The 22,707-nt window shown below is 39.0% G+C and overlaps 1 long non-coding RNA gene across 1 annotated transcript in view; it reads left to right on the forward strand.

The window, feature by feature from the left end:
• LOC308348729 overlaps window positions 1–21,379 on the forward strand; it is a 297,221-nt gene extending 275,842 nt beyond the window's left edge. Inside the window, exon 6 of the long non-coding RNA XR_013967380.1 lies at window positions 21,327–21,379. This is a non-coding gene — a long non-coding RNA (uncharacterized lncRNA). The remainder of the gene's footprint in view (window positions 1–21,326) is intronic.
• Window positions 21,380–22,707: the final 1,328 nt, after the last annotated feature.

The following is a 22,707-nucleotide window of genomic DNA, read 5'->3' on the forward strand; positions in this document are numbered from 1 at the left end:
CAGTTTGTCCTGGTTTGGAACTGCAAAGATCAAGGAGGAAATGTTGTAGCTGCCCTCTTGTGGCCAAATTGGAGGTTTTTGCCTCTGTCTCAATACTTGCAGTAAACGATATCTGCCCCATCCCCCAACCCTTGAGCTATTCATGAAATAATGTAAGAGTATTAAAATATTTCAGGTTTTCAGATGGGCTCCACAGATCTTTGCCCCAAAGCAAGACCCTGCAAATCGGTCAACATATATTTTCAGGTTAAGCAAAATCCCTGGTTATTGGTAGATTATATTAAAATTGTGGCCCCTCCACCATTCCTCAAGGAGAAGTCATGGGTGATTCCTGGGAGGCTATTAAAGATGAACTCCTCAAGTCTACAAGTACTTTTTGGGGGAATTGAAGAGATAGATATAAGAATAACGAGAAGGGCTTTGGTACCTGTCAGCTGGATAATCCAGGCTAAGTCCCTTAACCTGAGAGCTTAGACTTCAGTGTCCTCATATGTAAAACAGAAGAGTTCAAAGGCAGCTTCCAATATCCTCATTAGCTCTAAACCTCTGTAAAAATGTGAGTTGATGAACATGGCAAGCTACTTTTAAGTCCCTGAGATTTCTTTCAGGTTAAGTGGCTTTATGGTTAGTGAACTGAAGAGCCATGGGGAAACTATATGATGAAACCTTTGAAAATTTCAGGGCTTCAGAGAGGTTTGTAGAACTGCCCCATTGGTCTTCTGAGTTAATTTTTCCATTTATTCATATAAGTACTGAATTTATTACGTATATTCTATGTGCTGTGCCTTATTCTAGGTGGAAATAATACAACAGTGATGGAAAATAGGAGAATCCTTGTCTTCAAGGAGCTTATTCCTCGCAAAAAAATAAATTACGTCATTTTAATGTATCTTTACATAGTTTCCTTTTATGTTCATATGGTTCTGAAAATAATAAGAGGACCTGTCTTAAACTTTAAATGCTTCCATTGATCTACTAAGTGAGATTGGCTCAAAGCTTACCACAACTCCCAGTAAACTCGAGCAAGGACTGGTTCTGGAATAAAAAGTTCAAGGTAAGGAAAAAATGTGCCTTTTGGTGAAGCTTCTAGTGGAAGAGGTGCCTGGTTATGCTTTGGTCATTCTGAAAACTATTCTTTCATGGGCCTTTTTTGTTTTTGTCTTTGTTTTTTTTTTTTTAACATGGAAGGAACTTCTAATGGGTTCCATATCTTTTTGGAAAATGCCTTTTCTGTGTCCTGGTTTCACATTTATGCCATGCTGTGGAATGGTTAATTAAAAAGCAAGATTGTATTTTAAGTGATTATAATTTTATTTAAAATTTTTATTTTATCAGGGTAAGATTATTTTCTTTATTTTTTTCCCTTCTCAAGTCCTTGTGCATGCTCTGATGTTTAGAGAAACCACCATAAGTTTTGAAATATTAATTGTTTTGGATGTGAGAAATCTTAAGCTAAATGTTACTAAGATCAAGGTTGACTTATGTTATTTGTTATAAGGATATACACATATGTACTACAACCAGGTTACAGGGTCCTGATAGAGATGATTATTTCAGATTACAAGACATTCTGAGAGGACCTCTTGATGACAGAGATTTTTTCTTTCCTGTTGCCTTGGTATTTTCGGAATATCTTACACATCATCTACTATACGTGTCTTTGTTAAGTTAGAGTCTGGTTAGATAGAACATTTGAACTCTACTCAACTTGGCAGTGTAAAGAGCCTGGAGTCCAATGATTTGTCTTTAGGGCGGTGTTTGGGGAATAACAAAATATTTCAGAATCATTAAGGGTATCAAGAGGGAATTTGGGAGTGGTTGAAATGCTTTGTGTACTTCTAAGAAAGCAGGATGGGAGAGATTAGAGGAGGAAAATGGTTTATAAAATTTCACTTAGTGATTTGTAAATACAATAAGCATTACTTGCAGGTTCATAATAAAATAAAATGATTATAAACTGGTAAAAAGATGAGTTTATTCTGATCTCAGTTTAATAAAACTGGGTTTAATAAAATTGAGAAGGTAAGAAAAAAACAATTCAGATGTTACAAAGACAGGGTCATTGGTGAGTAATATTAGAACTCCCTCTTGGGCAAAGATATATCTGTAAGGAAGACTTTTAAATACAGGGTGTGTGATATCATTTTGGTACAAATGATGATGCCATTTGTAGAGCACTTCTTTAAACAGGAGTTTTAGATTGATGGGCTCTGAGGAAGGTAGTATGAAGTCTTAGAAAGAACATAGACTAGGTTCAGAATATGCTGGGTCAGTTGGTTGTGTGGTCTTGGATAACTTTTTGGTCTCAGTTTTTTCCCTTGTAAATTGAAGTGATTCCTCTTCACTCACAGACTTATACAGAGAAGGTTCCATGACTTCCCCTTCCCATATTTTCCAGGTTTCTAGGAGAGTTTTGCTATATATCTGTCAGTTCTCCAAGATCATGCAAATCACTAAAGCTTAAGAGCTAAAAGAAGAAAAAGATGGTTTAGAAGTTGTTGCTTGAATTAAGTAGTACATAAAAATTTAAGCTACCTTGTCAAGTTATGCCAAACAAAGAAGGATGTTTTTAACATTGAAAGCAAATGGTTCTTCAGCTCATGGCCTAAAAGGAAACCTGCATTTTTTGCTTTTTATTTAGGTGTGGAACTATGGAGATGGACGGCAGGGGTTTACAAATCTTGCACATATGGCTTGAAAGCTGGTGCATCATACATAAGTGGTTGTGATTTTAATGTAGTTGTTGATTGTTTTTTACTCAGACTTCTTTCCTGCATTCATTTGTTCCTTCATGTCATTCAAACATATTGAACATAGTTCCCGTGTTTTTATGGACAAGGCTCTATTTAGAGCACTGCCTCATTCTGGATCACAAGTTCAAATACATGTGCAGCTCAGAAGTGAAGCAGAGGCTACCTAATACCAGTGTGAACAACGGTGACTGTGCCAAATAGGAGAACACATGTTTAGTCTAGAGAGCAGTCATCAGTCAGTGGCTTATTGCTACAAGGAGGTGGGCTGCATATTGCCAAATCTTCCAATTTTTGTTTAAAAAAGAGTTTATTTCTTTGAGAGAGAGAGAGAGAGAGAGCAAGCAGGGGGAGGGAGAGGGACAAGTAGATTCTGCTCTGAGCACAGAGCCCATCATGGGGTTAATCCCATGATCCTGAGATCACGACCTGCGCTGGAATCAAGAGTGGGCTGTTCAACTGACTGAGCCACCCAGGCACCCCAAGATCTTCCAGACCTTTTTGAGAGAAGTCGTAAGGGTAGGCTCTAATGTGGCCTCTCCTGATTGTTAAAATACTGCCGACCATGCAAAGCCCATGGCCTGAGGACTACCAGGTTGTACACTCAGATTGCCGAGGCAGTTGGCTCCTTTCTCATGATCTGCTTCCTGACAGCATGATGATTAAGAGCTAGATACGCCATGCATAAATCACAGTGTGTGTGACCTTGGCAGGTTACTTGGCATCTCTGAGCCTGAGTTTCCTTATCTATGAAATGGAGATGATAGTGCATATCTCAGAGGGTTTGGGAGGAAGAATCAAAGGAGTTAAAATGTGTAAGTGCTTAGAATGATGCCTGGGATGTAGCAGGTGATATTGAAGTGTTTAATATTATTAGTACCTCTTTCATGGCCTCTCATTAAAGAGGCCACACCCCTCTTCCTGTGAGGTCTGGGAAGAGAGGAGGAAAAATGAAAAGGGAAACAAGCCTTTATTGTGTACTCGGAATTATGCCAGGTGCTTTGTATGACATTTTCTCATTTAATCCTCATGCAGACTCTTGAGATGAATTTCATTCCCATTTTATAGTACCGAGAACTGAGACTCTATGAGGCTCAGTGGCTTGTCCAAGGCAGAGTTGGGATTTGGATTTAAGTGGATCTGATTCTAAAGCTCGTCATTTTATATCAGAGAGCTTACCATTCTTCTTGACCCAAGGAGATTTGTGAATTGGATGCCTGGCTTGAAATTCTTCATAAAGCGTTTTAAGAGAAATTGCCTTCTAAATGAATCTGCTTGGGTCCAGATGAACTAGGGGGACTGTTGTTATCCATAAACCCACCCACCTCTCCCCCAGGCAAGCATGAGCTCCTTAAGGGCAAGGACTAGGTCTTCCCTCTCTATGGAGCTGTCAGTATATTCAATGAGCTCAAAGGTGTACAAAGAAAGAAAGAGGGACTCAAAATAGGAGGATCTCAACCTACAGAGTTTTGAGGAGTCTGAACTCGACCTGTGGTGACAAATGATTAATTAATTACTGCACTAAAAGCCCCTGGACATTAAAGAACTTTTACCTCCCCTTCCAGCAGGGTTCTTTCTGGTGTCAATGAATAGAATCAGAGTGGAGGGCAGAGTGGAGGTGTTGTGAAGGGAAGAAGTAGGGAGGAAGAGAAGAAAGTGGAGAATCTGTTTAGATAAAGAGAGCAGGGGTGTGAAAGGCAAAAGCCATCAAGCAAACTTCCTGTCAGCTGCACACAATGAACTTGGGCTCAATGAACTTCCCAAATCAGGAGAGAATAAAAAATCACACACAACAGTTTCTTCGGAAAGTCCTTTTCACCTCCACACGCTCTGCTGAAAACTGCTTTTGTTTTTGGTAGATGGCATAAAAGAGTAAGGGAAGTTTACTTAAAAGAATATCTGCTGGGGGCACCTGGGTGGCTCAGTGGGTTAAGCCTCTGCCTTCGGCTCAGGTCATGATCCCAGGGTCCTGGGATCGAGCCCCACATCGGGCTCTCTGCTCAGCAGGGAGCCTGCTTCTCCCTTCCTATCTGCCTGCCTCTCTGCCTACTTGTGATTTCTCTCTCTGTCAAATAAAAAATTAAATAATTTAAAAAAAAAAAAATAAATAAAAGAATATCTGCTGTTATAAAACACATGAAGTCTTTCCCAATTAGGACTTAAGTCACATCCACCTACAACTCTGAAGCAGGAAAACACGAACATCTTTCTGCTGGCTGGTAATGTGTTTTTAAAGGATTTCAATTTCTCTTCCATATGAGAGGTTTGAACATCCACAGATCATGCTAATCCTTGCCTCATTGACTCAAATGAGTTAGAAGTCAGTGAAATTACAAAAACCACAAACTAAATGATTAATAGGTTTGTTTTCAAGAATCAAATGGAAAACAAGCAGGCCAATAGAACTGTAGTTCCCATTCTGTCCCTTGATCACTTTGATCTCTCACTAGAGCGAAGGGACTGTCAGATCTCCTGCACCGTCACATGGCAGTTCTTCACTCTGTCCAGATGGAGTGCCAGGGCTACGAAGGCCACACTGTCCCACCCCAGGGGTCAGGCAGTCTTACAGATGGGCCTTTGGAGCTAATCCAGATGCAGAGCAACACTGAGCCCATCCATCCTGAGTCAAGCATCCATGTCTGAATGAATGTCCCTCAAGTGCTCTTTAATAGGCTTAATCTGGCAAGTTACTAAACCTCTCTCCCTCCCAATTCCCTCACCTGTGAAATGGGAATAAGTTGAGAACTAGCTTCACATGTTTGTGATGATCAAATGAGCTTTACTACCTGTAAAACACAGCAGTGACTAGCAATGCTCATTAATATTTTTAATATAATAATATCTTTTAGAGCTGATATTGATCATAGGTGTAGGTGATCATATTTGTATTAGAAATAACTTCTTTCAAAATGCTCTGACTTTGCAAATGATTTTAAAAGGCCCTTGGTGTGAGAACAAGTACCTTTATTCACCACTCTCTGAAAATTAGCCATGTCTAGTATAGTCAGACTTTTATATCTTTCTGTAAATTACCCAGACTTTCAAAATGGTCTTGTTCCTTACAGGGCAAAATGGTGTAACTATATAGTAATTCCATGTGGATAAAGCAGTGGTTGATTAGATGAATTAAACATGACTTTTAAAAATAAATCAAAGGGGTGAAATTTGCTTTGTTGAAGAAGTAACTTTGTTCTACACTTTTTCTCTATACTAGGTTATTTTTCATTTTCACTAGATGGGATAAAAAATTGACAGGCCCAAATTAAAATTTCACAAAGCTTTGTTTCCTAGTTCATACCATAAGGTGTTTCTTGATCAGTGGAATGCATCATTATCAATTCTATATTTTAGACATTTAGACATTCTAAAATCTATATTTTAGACATTTCCCTATGTCACATTATTGTAGGTAGGAGAACTGATTAGCATTATGGTGGCAAAGCAGAATTCAGAATTATGCTCTATAGCCACATTTTACTTAAAATATGTTCCATCTTCAAGGTCTTCCTTTGGTAATGTTAGGATGGTGCAGTATAGTTTAGCAAAAGGCCACAGGCTTTAGCACCAAAGGGACTTGTATTTGAATCTCAGATATACCACCTATTATTGAGTTTTGAATGTATTAACTCTTCTAATAAATTTATGGACCAAATGGTTTTCAACTTCAGTATGGCCCAGAGTCACCTAGAAGGGATGTTAAAACACATTGTGGACACCACCCCCAGAATTTCTGATTGAGTAGGTTTTCTGTTTGGTCTAAGAAGTTGCATTTCTATTTTGTTTCCACATAAATATGGCAATGATGCTGGCCTGAGGACTATACTTTAAGAACCACTAGGATGCGTTATGTGTAATAAATAAGGTTCAGAAGGTTTCAGTTGGGCCAGAGTTTCCATATCTCTAAATGGGAAGGATAATGACTTTCAAGATTTTCTGTGAAGATCAGAGATATTGTGTAGAGTAAGCCAGCACTTACTGTGCAGTCAATAAAGAATAGATATTACTCTCTAGAGTTGGACAGCCCTGGATTCAAGTTCAAGGGCTGACTGATTGCTATTGAGTGATCCATTGTAAACTTCATAACTTCTCAAAATGTCATTTATTTGTAAAGTGGATGGTATGGTCTCAATTGTATTCCCCCCAAATCCATATGTTGAAGCCATAACCCCAATGTGATGGTATTTGGAGACAGGGATTGGGAGATAATTAGGAGAAGTCATGAGGGTGGGGGCCTCATGATGGAATTAGTCTTATGAGACTGGAGAGCTTGCTTCCTTTCTCTCTTTCTCCACCATGTGAGGACATAGCAAGAAGGTGGCCATCTGAAAACCAGAAAGAGAGCCCTCATCAAGAATCTAATGGCTGGCACCTTGATCTCATTCTTTTCCAGAACTGTGAGAAATTCCTGTTATTTAAGCCATTTTATATATTTTGTTATGGCAACCTAACCTAATGCAGTGGACATAATCCCTACCCTGAAAATTAGGGAGATAGATATGTATCTAGAGATAGATACATATCTATCTCCCTAATTTACACACAGTAATATAGATATATGTCTGTATCACTGTGTGTACAGCATTTGGAACAGTGCTGTCTACCTGTAATAAGAGGAGCCAATGAGTATAAATGGTATTATTTAATAATTGCAGTCATCATTATGCCTTTGCTTCCAATTCCTTTGCAGGATTTCTCCTCATGTTAACTTTGCTAAAAACTCCTCAAATCTGATGTTAAACCGATTGCAGGGCATGTGGATGAGATGAGAAGTGTGGAGACTAAATCACATCATTGCCTTTCAACTTTGTGGCTACAGATTAATTTCTATCCCAGCATCTCATCTTTGGACCAGCACATATTTATATAAGAACAACAAGGCTATCAACCTTCTTTCTGGGTTCAACCTATCCAAGAGAATAAGTCCTCTCACGTGGCTCATTTTCTGGTGACGATCCTTTTGTCAGAGCGCAGTTATCTCCTGGGTGGTATCTTGCACATGTGTTTTCCATTAAAGTAGCAACTAAAGAGTGGCAGCTGTGAATCTTTTCTGGCTGGAGCTCATGTTCCGTTTTCTTCTTTTGTAATTAGCCTAGGGTGGAAGTTTTTGGAGGAAAGGAGGGGGAGTTTTCTTTGTGAATTGAAAATTGGACTTCATGCATATGACATTGGGTTAAATTGCTCAAACTTAGCTGTGATGAAAACTTTCCCCGGTTCTCCCTCTCTCGTTAAAATTTCCTCGTTTATAAGTAGATTCCTCAGGCTTTACATTGCTACAGTTTTCAAGCATCTAATTTTGATTAAAACATCATGTTAAAGTATTGCAAATATGATTGAAGTTTTAAAAATGAAAAGAAAAGAAGTCAGATGCTTCTGATTTTTTAAGGACAATATTTTATCGTGGTGAATAATATTGTTGGAATATTGTTGGAATCACCTATATGTGTAGTAAAATTCATAGACATGAATGAACAAGCTATTTGGGAGTCACTTTTAATAGTTTTCATTATTTCACTTATGAGAAAAGACATTGTGTATAGCCATTATTGAAAAAGTTGCGCAGTTTCTTATTAAGTCAAACATATATGTACCATGTGACTCTGTAATTCTACTCTTAGGTATTTACCCAAGAGAAACCTTGTACTCGGATGCTTCTAGAAGTTGTATTCATAACTGCCCAAACTGAGAGTAACTGAAGTATCCTTCAGTGACCGAATGGATAAACAAACTGTGATACATTCATACAATGAAATACTCCTCAGCAGTGAGGAGGAGTAAATTATTAAGACAAGGAACAATTTGGATGAATCTCAAAAGCATGTCTGATGAGTGACATGTTACATAACAAAAATCATATGACATTCTTGAAAAGATAAAACCATAGTGACAGAGAACAGATCAGTGGACTGCCAGTAGTTTATAAATTAGTAGCACCAGGGAATTTGGAGGGTGATAGAATTGTTCTGATCAGCAGTGGTGGTTCCATGTCTCTATATACGTAGAAAAATTCATAGAAGTATACATTAAAATAAGTCAATTTTACAGTGCTAATTAAAAAGAAAAAAGACTAGTGGTGGGAGTGGGAAGATATTATGCCTCTTTCAGGAATATAAAAAATTGACCCAATATGGTATGCAGTGAGGTATTTAAGTGTGTGTTGAGTCACATCTATTATGGAATTTCTGTACAGGTAGGAAATGTCACAGAGAGATTTATTTGTTTATTTGTTTTTAGAGAGAGAGCGAGCAAGAGTGAGTGCAAGCAGGGGCAAGGGCCAAGGGAAAGGGAGAGAGAATCTTAAGCGGGCTCCACACAGAGCTCAACTTGGGGCTTGATCTCACAGCACTGAGACCATGACCTGAGCCCAAATCAAGAGTTGGATGCTTAACTGACTGAGCCACCCAGATGCCCCATAAAGAGATTTATTTTTGATTATTATGCATAATGAAGGGAAGGAGAGAAGATGGGTTCAGTATTACCCATGGTTTCTTATTCAATAACTAAAAATCGTGAGACAACGTAATGAGTTAACAAGACTCATAAATTTTTTTTTTTGAAATCTGTAATCCTCACCAATTATTAACTTTCCGATATCCATTACGTTTTCAAAAATGAATTGCATCTGGATTCTGAGATGCTTGAGATGGGAAGTAGTTGGGTCAAAAGCGGGCGTTCACTTTCCTTTATACTGTACATCAGCTATTCATATCCTACCATCTGAAACTAATTTGTTTTGTGTGATTTATTCCATGAAGTTGATGGAGTAAACAATGCATGCACAGTTCCTCAGATGTGTATTCAGCAGGGACGTGCTTGCCTGTGTATGATTTTCAGCTTTCTCAGAGCTTTCAGAAAAACCATCCAGCACATGGGATGTCATGTGGGTTCTCGGAGGGCCTATGATTTATAGACTCAGGTACTTGCGTGTGTCTGTGTTGTTGTTTTTTAATCTGTGATTGATGTGATATGGGCCATGGTCCCCATTCCCAATTATTCCTATGTCCAGTTCAGTGAGTTAATAATGGGGAACAGACACGTCTGCTCTATGTCTCTGGTCCCAATAAGCAGAACGAGATTGGGACTGTTTAGTCAAATGGATGAGAAGTTACAGCATTGTGCTCTGTTGCTTGCCTCCTAAGGAAATGAGAGGTACCTCAGATGGTGCTTTTTCCACGGGTGCACTTAGTTGCTGGGTGTGGCCTGACTTCACTTCTGTGATGTGGATACAAAAGCATTTCACAAAGTTTCTCAAACTCTTTTACCTTTCATTCTTATGGCCAGGAGGTTTGCTAAGTGATGGCATGATATAGAGGAATAGGACACAGTCCTTCCCATGGACCTCACAAATTTCTTCACAGTCCTTCTAATGCAAGCAAGTCCTTATCACACTACATGTTCTAAACTGCATTTTCCTTCTTCTAAAGAGAGGCTATACTAGAGCCAATATGGGTCACATCTGGTGCTCTTTCTCCCCCAAATGCATATTTTTGTTTTGTCCCCATAATTACATTCAAGCATTACTTAAATATTTCTCTTCTGATTCCATATGCCATCATTGTTACTTTAAGATAGAGTACAAATAATGTCTTAGAACATGAGTTCTAGAAATATACTTTTGAGTTTCTCCTTGCAGTGAAAGTACTCCTTCTCCAGGAATCTTCTGGCATACACTTGAACTTTGGCATGTGGTTCCCTCTTGCCTTACGTTCTTAGAGGCCATCAGTCCTTACGCTATTCAGAAGTATTTTTGGAACGTCTGTGTGCCAGGCACTGTTCTAGGTATTGAAGAAATAAGATAAAGTTACAGGCTTCTTGGAGTGAAGAAGAAATAGAATCAACAAGGAGATACAAATAGTTTCAGAGTGCTAAGAAAGACATAAAACATACCATAGAGCAAATGTGTGTGTAAAGGTGGGAAGAATGCAGTATTTTACACAACAGGTCATGGAAGAACTCTTTGAAGAGTTTACATTTGGCTTGAGTCTGGAAATAAGAAGCCGGCTGTGTAAAGATTGAAGAAAGAACATTCTAGAGCAGGTTGTTTAATCCACTAGGCACTGCACTCTTCGTGTTTGAGGCATGGGGATGAGAATTGCCTCTCTTACCATTTTACTTAATATTCCGCTTAAGGAATTATTTCTTCTCCTTCAAGCCTTGCGCTGGGTGAGTTTGGAGATCCTAAGATCCAAGAAAGTATCCACTTCTTCATATCCACTTCCACCAGGAAACCAAAGTCATAATTCTGTGAAATTGGAGGTTGCTGCAGTTCTGGTTTCTGTAATGGTCATAGGCCTATGTTGATAATCATAGCATCGGTTCTAGTCCTCACCCCCTGCCAGAACCTTGGCTGGTCAGGAATTTTTATCAGGTGGTGTGAATCAAATGTTGGTGCCTACAGGACACAAGGCCTTGGTGATCTTGTCTTTATTGCATCACCGCTATCTCTACTGACCAGTGTTTCTGTGCTTGGGAATACTGTGGTGTGTTCCAGCGAATCCCCTGTGTTCCAGACATAGTCTTCCTTGCCCCTATTGTGTAGCAGCAACACAATTTTCCCTTGGTAATTGAGGCCAATCACCTTGGACAGTACAAAGAAGTGCATGCTGGTGTAGTGGTTTAAAAAGCCCCAAGGAAACTCAGTGCTCAGCTTAACAGAACTATATTTGAACAAAAGTTGTTTCCTTTCCTTCCTTTTTTCCGCTACCTCATTTGAAGAGTACTGGTGGTGACTCACTTTACAATTTAGGTTTGAGGTAGGTGTAAACTGAATTAACATCATACTCAGCATCAATCTAATGATATTATAGGAAGTTTTGCGGCAACTATGATAGGTACCTGAGTTTTTCATCCAGATAAAGGACAGGAGATGATGTTGAGGAACAAAAGTGATGAATTGTACTGGAAATTTAGCATTTACCTTTTCATATATACTTTCTACTCTTCTGTGTGCCAGTAGATTTACCTCTCAGACTCTATGGGTTCTTTTGCCTTTTGGCATCCAGGTGAGTTTAGCCAACAGGAGACACTTAGATGGAGCTCAAAATGCAGGAGGAAGAAAGAAGTTAGACTGTTTTTAACTACACTCCCATACCCAACCATGCTATCTAGGATTTGATAGTGGCTTCTTCTCTCTATCTGAAGGCATACACACGCACACACACACACACATACGCGCGCGCGCGCACACACACACACACACACCCTTCCTGTTAGTGGCTCCTTTCTTAGAGCTCCATTTCTGGTGACCACTCAATCTACTTTTGTCCCTTCAGGACTAGGTATGGTATGGGCTCTCCATTATTACTAGTTAAAAGTCCTTGGATCCTTCAAAGTCTGGGTTCTCTAACCCTCAGTAGGCCTTTGTGAAGTCCCTTCAATTACCCTTCAGATTACCTATCAGGTTCTACTGGAACCTTGACTCCTAAATATAGGAGCAAATTGTATGGCATAAAATGGGGAAGGCAGACAGTAGGCAGCAATAAACAGCTTTTATTATATTGCAAATTTAATGGGAAATTGAGGATTTGGGGCAAGAGAGTCATGTGCTTTCCTCCTTTTCAGAGTATCTATTGTTCATATGTGTATGGAGGTTCTCTCAGTTGTAGTCAAGCCTCATCTCTAGATAGCCAAGGGCAATGACATCATTACATATACTCGAATTATATTCTGCGTTTTAAAAGTTGAGGTATAATTGACACGTGTTGTATTAGTGTAAAATGTAATGATTCAATATTTGTATATATTGCAAAATTATTACCATAATAAGTCTAAGTCATGCCCCCTCTGTTTTTAACAATTACTCCAGCTATCTAGGGAGAGAATTGATTTGAGAACCACATAAACACACAGCAATAGTAATAAATGAATGCTTATTATACTAATGGCTAACATTTGAGTGCTTATTTTATCCCACATACTGCCTTAAGCACTTAAATACATATTCTTCTCTCATCTTCATAACCTCCTCATGAGGTTATTATTTACATTTTGCAGGTGGGAAAACTGAGGCATAAGAAGTCAAGCCACTTGCCAAATAACACTCAGTAAGTAGTGGAGCATTCTGACTCTAGAGTCTTCTCTCTTAACCATTAAGTAGGCATTCTGTAGCCCAGTCAAGTTGACACAGAAAACTATCACAGTCCACCCTTTGTCACTGTGGCTACCCATGAGCATCTCCTTAATCCATACTTAATCTCCAGATAAATATAATAACAAGGTTATCATTTTACCTAACATGACAGAGCTATCCTGCATATAACCCAAAAAGCACAAACCCCTTCCCCAGAAGAAGTAGGTCTTTGAGTAAAGTTTACTCTTCTTGATATCCTATAACTTGGGTGTTACAATGTAAAATTAGCAATACTTCTTATGTTACATGACAAAGGAACAAGAGAGAAAACAAAAATATATTTGTATTTTGTAAATACAAAGCATATATGTATATGTGAATACACATACACAAATGTACTCATAAGAAAATAAGGAGGAAATTCTCATGACAATTGCTGTGTTCATTTCTGTAACTGATTATGTGGTTAAGCTCATATTTATAACTACCTTCTTCTACTACCCATTCTGTATTTTCTGCCTTCAGGAAGCACCTCAGCTGGTCATGGTTCTTTACCTGGTGGGATGACCCAAACCTTCTTCCCTAAACGGTCTGAGACATTGATAGTCTTGCCTAGATTGTTGTTGTAGTTTTCCATTAACTTGGGTTACGGTAATACTAAAAGACATATGAAGGGATATCTTGTATTCCAGATATATTCTTCCTTTCCTTCATTGTGGAGTAGCAATCCAATTTCTCCTTGATAGTCAGGATCAATCACCCCAGCCAGCCCAATAATTCTCTTCCTTGCCTGTTGATACAGCGACAAGAGAAGTTCAAGTGGCTGAGCAATAGTCTTCACTTCCAATTCAATGGAAATCATTGTTGTGTCTCTTGGTGGAAGCATTCCTCCCTTTGGAACAAAGACCTCTAGGCCAGCAGAGCATAAGGTCATGGGAACAGGAAACAAAACTTCTGCTAGTGGGTTGCTAGGGGTGATAGTGAGTGCTACCACTCCCATTTCCACCCCTTGATTCCTGGACTGGAGAATCCTGGCTATGGGAGAAACAAGACCATATACGGATGCTGATTTAGAGTGCATACAGCCTTCTGGAGAGCCTTGCTCTGGTCCTACATGGTATTACCAGCTGAGGTAACTGAGTCTTCAAAAGGTCATTGCACCATTCTGTCAGGAAAACTGCTTTGGGATTGTGTGGAACATAGTAAAACCACTTAATTCCATGAGCATGGGTCCATTGCTATACTTCTTTTTCTGTGAAATGAGTCCCTTGCTCAGAAAAAATGCTGTGTGGGGTAACATGATGGTGAATAAAGCATTCTAAGCCCCCATAGATGGTAGTTTTGGCAGAAGCAATGCATGCGGGGAAGGCAAATCTATATCCAGAGTAAATGTCTATTCCAGTAGGAAGAGAAAGCTGCTCCTTTCACAATGGTAATAATCCAATGGAATCAATCTGTCACCAGGTGCTGATTGATCACCCTAAGGAATGGTGACATACTGAGAACTCAGTGGCACTCTCTACCGCTGGAAGATTGGGTAATCAACAGTAGCGAGGCTGGCCATGATCAATAGAAATCCATATTGCATGGTGTGCCTCGGTGGCTCAGTGGGTTAAAGCCTCTGCCTTTGGCTCAGGTCATGATCCTAGGGTCCTGGGACCTAGGCCCCACATCAGGCTCTCTGCTCAGCGGGGAGCCTGCTTCTCCCTCTCTCTCTCTCTGCCTACTTGTCTGTGAAATAAATAAATAAAATCTTAAAAAAAAAAAAAAAAAGAAATCCATATTGCCAAGCCCAGGCAAAGCCTCCATCCTTCACACCATGGGTACTTTGTTTATGAGCCCATTGGGTGATAGTGAGAATGACTGGAGAAAGAGGTTGACTGGTATCGACAGAATGGGTATCTTATCCACTTGATTATTAAAATCCTCCTCTGCTGAGGTCACCCTTTGGTGAATATTCATATGCGACATAAATATCTTCATGTGTTTTTTTGCCCATTTAGATAGGTCTATTCTCATACCTCTTCCACAAATTTCTCTGCCATCAGTTTTCTAATATTCCTTCCAAATCCTTGACCATCCAGCCAAATCATTGGCCACTGGTGATGAACCAATATATTTATATTTCTGGCCTTTTCTTCTTCCAAGCAAAGTGAACAGCCAGATTCTGACCACTGGGAAGATTTCCCTTCATTGCTATCCTTTGAAATGTCCCAGAGACTGCAGTGTTGCAACGGTCCACTTTTGGGTGATACATGCATATCATGCACAATAATCTGTAAACTAGACCTGAGTCTTTTTGTCCCCTGTTAAGTGGTTATAGGAACTCTCCATGAGGCTATACAGGAGAGAAAAGTCAGTGTAGCAGGAAGGGGGACCATGGGCATTTGGGCCACTTCATATAATTTGCTTGTGTCTTTAGGGCCTGCTTAGGCCAGATCACATGTATATATGCCTTTTCTGTTTGATAATGGAGTGCTATTGAGCATGCCCAACTTTATGGCTTGCTGGATCAGATTAACACTCAGTTTTCATGAGTTATCTCGGGTCACATGGTAACTTAGTCATCTATGGTAGAGCATCAGTTTCTACCAAGGTCCGGTCGTAGGCCAAGATCTATTACTCAAAGGAGAATAGTTATTTGGGGAGCTTGGTAGGGCTTTGAACCAAAGTCCTAAGGGCCTGCACTGTGACTCACTTATAAGGATATGTGAAAGTCTCCAAACAACATACTTATCTGCCACTGACACTTCAGGTACCATTGGATCTGTGAACCATATAGCCCAAGTGGGAGAAGAGCTTGCACAGTGGGCTTGTCCTATTACAGAGCCTTCTCTTGTCCTCGTCCCTACTCAAAATGAGCTGCTTATTCAATTACTTGGTAAGTGGGCTTGGGTACCACATCCAAAAGAGGATGTGTTGACTCCAAAATCCAAAGAGGCCCACTAGGAATTGTGTCTCTGCATTGGTTGTAAGAGGGCCCAGATACAAGTCCTTCACCTTAGAAGAACTTTTTTGTTGTGCTCTCTACCAGTGTATACCTAGAAATTTCACTGAGGTAAAAGGCCCTTGAATTTTCTTCAGAATTATTTTCTACCTTCTGACAAGCCAATGTCTTAGCAAATAGGCTAGAGCACTTGCTACTTCTCATTTACTAGGTTCGATCAACATAATATCTTCAATGTAATGAACCAGTCTGATATCTTGTGGAGGTAAAGGGGATCTAAATTTCTGTGAACTAAATATGTCATAGGACTGGACAGCTGATATACCTCTGAGGTAGGACAGTGAAGTAAACTGAAAGAAAAGTGTTTCTGGTGGTTCTCCCTGACAGGTATGGAGAAAAAAGCATTTGCCATATCAGTATCTGCGTACTAGGTACTGAGGGATATGCTAATTTTCTCAAGCAATGAAACCACATCTGGTACAACTTGATTAAGCTTACAACAATCCAGTCATTCTTCTAGATCCTTTTATCTTTAGCAAAGGCCAAATTGACAGAATGAATGGGGATGTGGTAGGAATCACCACTCTTGGCTTCTATTAGGTCCTTCATGAAGGTACTAATCACTGTAATTCCTCAAGGTGTGAGGCATTGCTTTTGGTTCTTAGATAGATATGGTTTTTTCTTTTTTTTTTTCCTAGATAGATATGGTTCTTTCTTTTAGATATTTTTTTTCCTAGATAGTTATGGTTCTTTCTTTTTTTCTAAAGGGGGTGGTGGAAGGAGAGGGAGAGAGAGAATTTTAAGCATAGAGCCAGACGCAGGGCTCATCTCACAATGCTGAGATCATGACCTGAGATGAAATCAAGAGTCAGATGCCTAACCAACTGAGCCACCCAGGAGCCCCTTGGTAGATATATTTCTAACGGCTACTACATAACTTTTCCTACCATGGTAGCCAATTATGATCAGGGAACCAGTGTGAGAATTCTGCCTGTTTCTGAGTATATCTACTCTAATTCTGTATTCTGAGAAATGGGAAATAACCACAGGGTGGGTCCAGGTACACACTGGGCCCACTGTGAGACAGACCTGAGCAAGAACTCCGTTGAACACCTGACTCCTATAAGCCCCAACTCTGATTTGTGGACCACAGTAACATTTTGGTTCTTTTGGAATTAGTGTTAGTTTAGAGCCAATATCCGTAGTCTTCAAAGGTCTGATTATTTCCTTTCCCCAGTGCATAGTTATCCTGCTAAAAGGCTGTAGGCTCCTTTGGGAATGACTGGGAGAAAGATAAGAAGTATTAAATTTTGACAGTGGACCAGGGTCCTTCCTCAAGGGGATCCAGCCTCCCTTCACTTAAGCAGTTCTGGATCTGTAAACTGGCTCAAGTTTGGGAATTGATTGAGAGTAGTCTCTTTTTATGGTTCAGATTAGACTTTTGTTCCCTTGACCTAGAACTTTTCTGCTTATACAGATAAGAATTTAGTAGGCTTCCTATGTATTTTATTTCTAGGGACACCATGATTGATTAGCCAATGCCATAGTCTACATGAGTTAGACTATTCTGATTGCCCCTCTGAATCTGCTGTCCCTTATGGGAACCATGCCTACCTTGCCTTTGGCACCTGCCATCACCCAGGATCCAATTATTCCCCTCATATTTAGTGACAGCAGTTCCCACTATAAGATCTGATTTATTGAGAAGAGTTCTTCAAGGATCTAGGGCTCCCTCATGAATTTATAGGTCTTCTGGACCCTCCCAGGGTAGGTGAGCAGGTCTTAAATGACAAATCCACTCTAACATTCCAATCTCCCTAAGTCTTTGAACCCTTCCTTTTATATTAAACCAAGGTAAGTCTGTCATTTCTAACTCAGCCATTGTAGACCACTTTTTGGTGCATGTTTTAGCCTACCAACAAAACTGTTAGGGCCCTTTCTAACTCTTCATTCTGTAACATTAAATTGAAATCTCTATTTAGTGAATTCATATCAACAAATTTGGCCTGATTAAACTTTATGTTCCTTAAAACATTATTCTACACTCTTATAATCCATTCTCATAACTATTCTCTGGATTTGTCCATATAAGTTAGAGAACTCAAGTAGTTCTTCTGAAGTATAGATACATCCTGATGGGACACATTGTACCTCACCTTTAAGGGCCTGCTGAGTGCTGGGACTGTGTCTTCTTACAGGTCTAGAGTCAAAGAGGGTGGGTGTGGGGAGCTCCTGAGGAGACTCAGCATTGTCTTGCATGGATACTACCACAGTAGAGATCATTGCAATTTTCTCAAGCAGTGCAGGGTTAATCCCCTCTAGTCGGAAGGTTGAGGGAGGAGGTGGAGAGACCACTTTCACTAGCAAATGCCTCAGAATTTAGAAGTTCAATATCCCCAGGTTCATCAGGGACTTCTCATCTGTCCCTATTCCAACTCTCAGGATCCCATTCTATCCAATCAGTCCAAGAGTTGTATCTATTGGTCTGGAGCTCAGGGAACAATTAGGACTAGAGATATGAATATGTGATTCATTAGCATATGGATAGTATTTAAAGATAAAAGACTCAATTCTAAAACCTCCCAGCCTCCCCTGCACAAGGGGAGACTGGAGATAGAGAAAAGCCTGAAGACCTAATCAAGAGTCTTTCTAAAATTTCATATTTAAGTATACATTATTATTCTGAAAAGAAGAATTAAAATGATGATTTCCTGTACAAAAACCTCATTTATTCAAATAATTACTAAGTCCACTATATGCCGGGAAATCTAGATGCTAGAGACACCACACTGAATACTACACAGTCCCAGTCCTCAAGCTATCTACATTCTGATAAGGAAAACAGAGAATTAAAAAAACCCAAACAAACAAACGAAAGTACACCAGATATCAGGTAGTGATAGATACTATGAAGAAAAATCAAACTGGGTAGGAGGATAGAGCCTGCTGGAAATGAGAGGTGCTATCTTATTGTTTTTAAGTTTATTTATTTATTTAAGTAATCTGTACACTAAATGTGGGGCTCAAACTCACAACCCTGAGATCAAAAGTCACATGTTCTTCCAACTTAGCCAGCCAGAGGCCCCTGGGGGTGCTCTTTTAAATACAGTAGCTGGGGAAGATGTTCTTGAAGAGACTTGACGTGAGAGAGCTAACTATGTGAGTGGTAGGGAATGGAGTAGCTGGGTATGACAAGCAAGGAAGAATGGAAGGAACTGGAAGAGAATCCAGGGGTCTGACTCTGTAGGGTCTTGAGAGTGAGAGGGAAGTGGGAGATGGCAGGGTGAAAAGGGGAGGCAGAGGGAGAACCCAGGAGATGGGAGGAAAGGAGAGGAAAGAAGATACAAAAATCCAGGAGGGCTGGGGTCTTGCAGTTGGCAACTGTTAGAGAATTGAGATTCAGAGGCTCCAGAGCAATTCGTGGGGGCATTAAGAACAAGAGAGGAGATTCCTAGAAGTACTGCTGAAGCTTATGAATTTCTCTTCCTTTAAAGTTCTTTGTCAGATATGACTAGAATTGAGGATTATTTTATAATTACTTATGGTCATTAGTTATTTTCCTTTTATTGTACCACTCCACTAGTACTGGGTTGTATGGCCATATTTGGGTTGTTTTTAAATTTAATAAACATTAAATTTATGCCTCACATTACCTATAGGAATGATTCAGAGATCCTGCATAGTAACTTTTTCTCCCCTTGGGGAACATATTCGGCTGAGTGTATGAAGTATATTACACACACACACACACACACACACACACATTTATATTATATATTTGTATATAATATAACCTATAGTTTATGGTAAATAACATTAGATTGCTTATGAAATTTATTTAACAGGTATGTATCCACAGAAGTTATATTGTTGCTTGTGTACAATATTGTTTGATCCATGTTAAAGCCTGTGTATTTTAAGACTGTTATTCTTCTGGAAACTTTTGATTTCACACAGAATATCATAAATCAATTGTTAGTCTACTCCCTTCACTAGTATGTAAGTGCCATTAGGATAGTGATTTTGCTCAATCCTATCACTCCTATATCACAAATGCCTAGGATAGTAGCTTCCATACAATAGATGTTCAGCAAATGTTTGATAAGTCAATTAGTAAGCGAAGTAAAATGATCTAGCTTGTCAAACTGCCGGGACCCTTCAACTAGAAAATGCTGGAAGTACAAATGACTTTGGGCTAGTTGAAAGTAGAATTTAACTAACAAGTCATCTTTTATAGTAATTACTTTGTAGCATTTTTTCTTACAGTATTTATTTTAGCGGTAATGGTGGGAAATAATCCCTATTCAAATAGCAATACCTATTTAACCCCCATAAGCCCTTAAGTTAAAAAAGAAACAAAAAAGCAAAGATAAGGAAAATCCAAAAATTGTCTATTAATTTTTCCCAAGTTCTAAAAATGATCAGCAACTTTAGTTTGCTTTGTCTAGTATCATATTTATCAAGGAAAGTACCAGTGTGTTATAGGCTTCAAACATGGGACTAGATTGATTTCTTCGGTTTCAGTGGTAAATTTGTAAGAGTGTAGGCTAATGATAGGTGTTTTAGCATTTGGGGACCATATCTTCTAGAAATATTCTCTTCAGGGTTAAATTAAGGGCGCTTCTTTTACTGTATAACCATAAACACATCCTAGCACATCTAATATGAAGTGTTCACTGAGGCTTGTTTAGATGCTGAAGGCAATGCATTAGGAACTGATGGTGACCCATTCTTATCCAATCAGTTCCTGATGCAGTATCTGCGACATCAAAAACTCTGTAATAATTACATAAGGTATTTATTTCCAAATGTAACAACTTTGTTCCTACATATAAAATTTGCAACTAAGTAATCCTTTTTAACATGTCATGTGGTAAAATCGATCCAACATCACACTAATGAGTAATTTCCCCACTAATGAGACTGGGAATTTAACTGATTGCTGTCTGCGTGTCTGTCTGTATTTATCTGAATACCACGTAGACCTGAACATTAAGGTTTCACCATATTTTGAGAGACATAGTGAACATGATGTGTATAAGACTAGTGTAGTATAATCATATATTTCATAGCAAACAAGTGTGGGTAAGTATGTTTTAGAGACGATATTTTAAAAATAGCTTTCCTTAAGCCACTTTTCCCTATTTTTTAATGATAATTTTTAAAATGTTAAAATCTTTAAGGTAGATTTGAATGAAACAACCTGGTGAGCATTTAATTTCAGATTCACTGATTAGGATAAATCGTATGCACATGCTCAAGATAGGTTTATCATGTTTTTAAGTTATTCTAGAATTCCAGATCACTGAAATTGATAAGGTTAGAATTAGAATTAGTATATATAAGAGGCATAGGACACCAAGAAGAACACAGCGGTCAGATGTACAACTCGAAGAATGTCACTGGCTTCCTACCTTATTGATCATTTTGCAGGTCAGTTTTTGATGATCTCATCAGAAAACTCTATTAGTCTCTAAAACTCCCCCAAATATAGAATGAATGAAGGGTTCTAGTATTACTTAGAAAATCCACCCTCCCATCTAATGGAATTTTTTGTTTACAGGGCTATCTTGGACAAGAAGGGTTGGAAATGACTGGATAAGGATTTGGAAGTGGAAAAGAAGAAAAGAAAAAGTGGAAAAGAAGAGACCATGGACTGGAGACTAGAAAGTCCATTGATTTCTGTCTGTCTGTCTGTCTGTCTTCATTTATCTGAATACCAAGTAGACCTGAGAGGTAAGGTTTCACCATATTTTAATTCTACCAATGATGAAATTTTGGAATACTTTAAAATAATTCAGCTTATTATTTATTCTCTTTCTAGAGTTCTTATCTATGATCAAGTATATCATCTCTATTGTTTAACAGGTATTTCCTTAAGGTTTATATGCTTTTCATAGAGAGTATTTAAGTAAAACTAAAGGACTTGTAAACAGAATAGTCCTGGGGAACCTGAAGACCTCTGTTGGAGAAGAAACCCCAGAAGGACCTGAAAAGTCAGCCCATCATGATATTTCCTTGTAGATCTCATGGTCCCTCTTCGGTATAGGTTTGGTTTTTGCAGGTAGATTTGACGGATTAGGGAAGGGAGTTAACAACTCCTACAGTGGCTGGGAAATTAGTTGGTACTGTGTCATTTGTGAACTAGAAGGAATGTGATAAGGAGATAAAAATAAGTGAAGAACAGGACTTGGTCCATCAAGATTTGATTGTTGCAAATACGCAGTATGATCTTTATGTAACGTCATTTATTCAAAGTAACAGAAGTCCATTTGTCCACAAATCATGATTCTAGCCTTCTATGGGCTACTTGGAGTACCTAGTATAGAATTACAACAAGCTTTGTAAACCCTCAGGACTGGGACATGGTGGCTGGGATAGTTGACTATGGGAATATCATCTTTAATTGCAAACTGCTACAAGGAATTAGGTGGGAAAAGAGGGATTCATGGAGGTGGGTAAAAGTTCCAAAATAGGCCAGTGGTTATCAAACTTGAGCATGCAGCAGAATTGACTAGAGACTTGTTAAAAGACTGCTGGGATACACAGAGTTTCTAATTTAATAGATCTGGGATGGGGCCCAAGAATTAGCATTTTTAACAAGTTCCCTGGTGATATAGCTCTGAGACTATAATTTGAGAACAACTGTTCTAGCCTGGCCCAAGGCTTTATGGGCTATTGGAAACAAATGACCTTAACCAGGACTGTGATAAAGTGAGTGTAATGATTTAGAAGGGAAAAAGGCCAGAGTGAAGCACCTACAGAAGTTGAAGTCCTAATAATTATTAGAATTCAGGAATGTTGCTCTTAAGATGACATATTACTATAGATCTTTTGGAAATATATTTGTAATTTCCTGTTTTCATTTCCTTTCACCCCAGAAAAATCATAGAATAAAAACTCTTTAGTTCTCTGGATTATTTGAGCTTGGAAATAGAGCTAGT

The sequence above is a fragment of the Martes martes genome (assembly GCF_963455335.1).
Source record: "Martes martes genome assembly, chromosome: 9".
In the NCBI taxonomy this organism is placed as follows: domain Eukaryota; kingdom Metazoa; phylum Chordata; class Mammalia; order Carnivora; family Mustelidae; genus Martes; species Martes martes.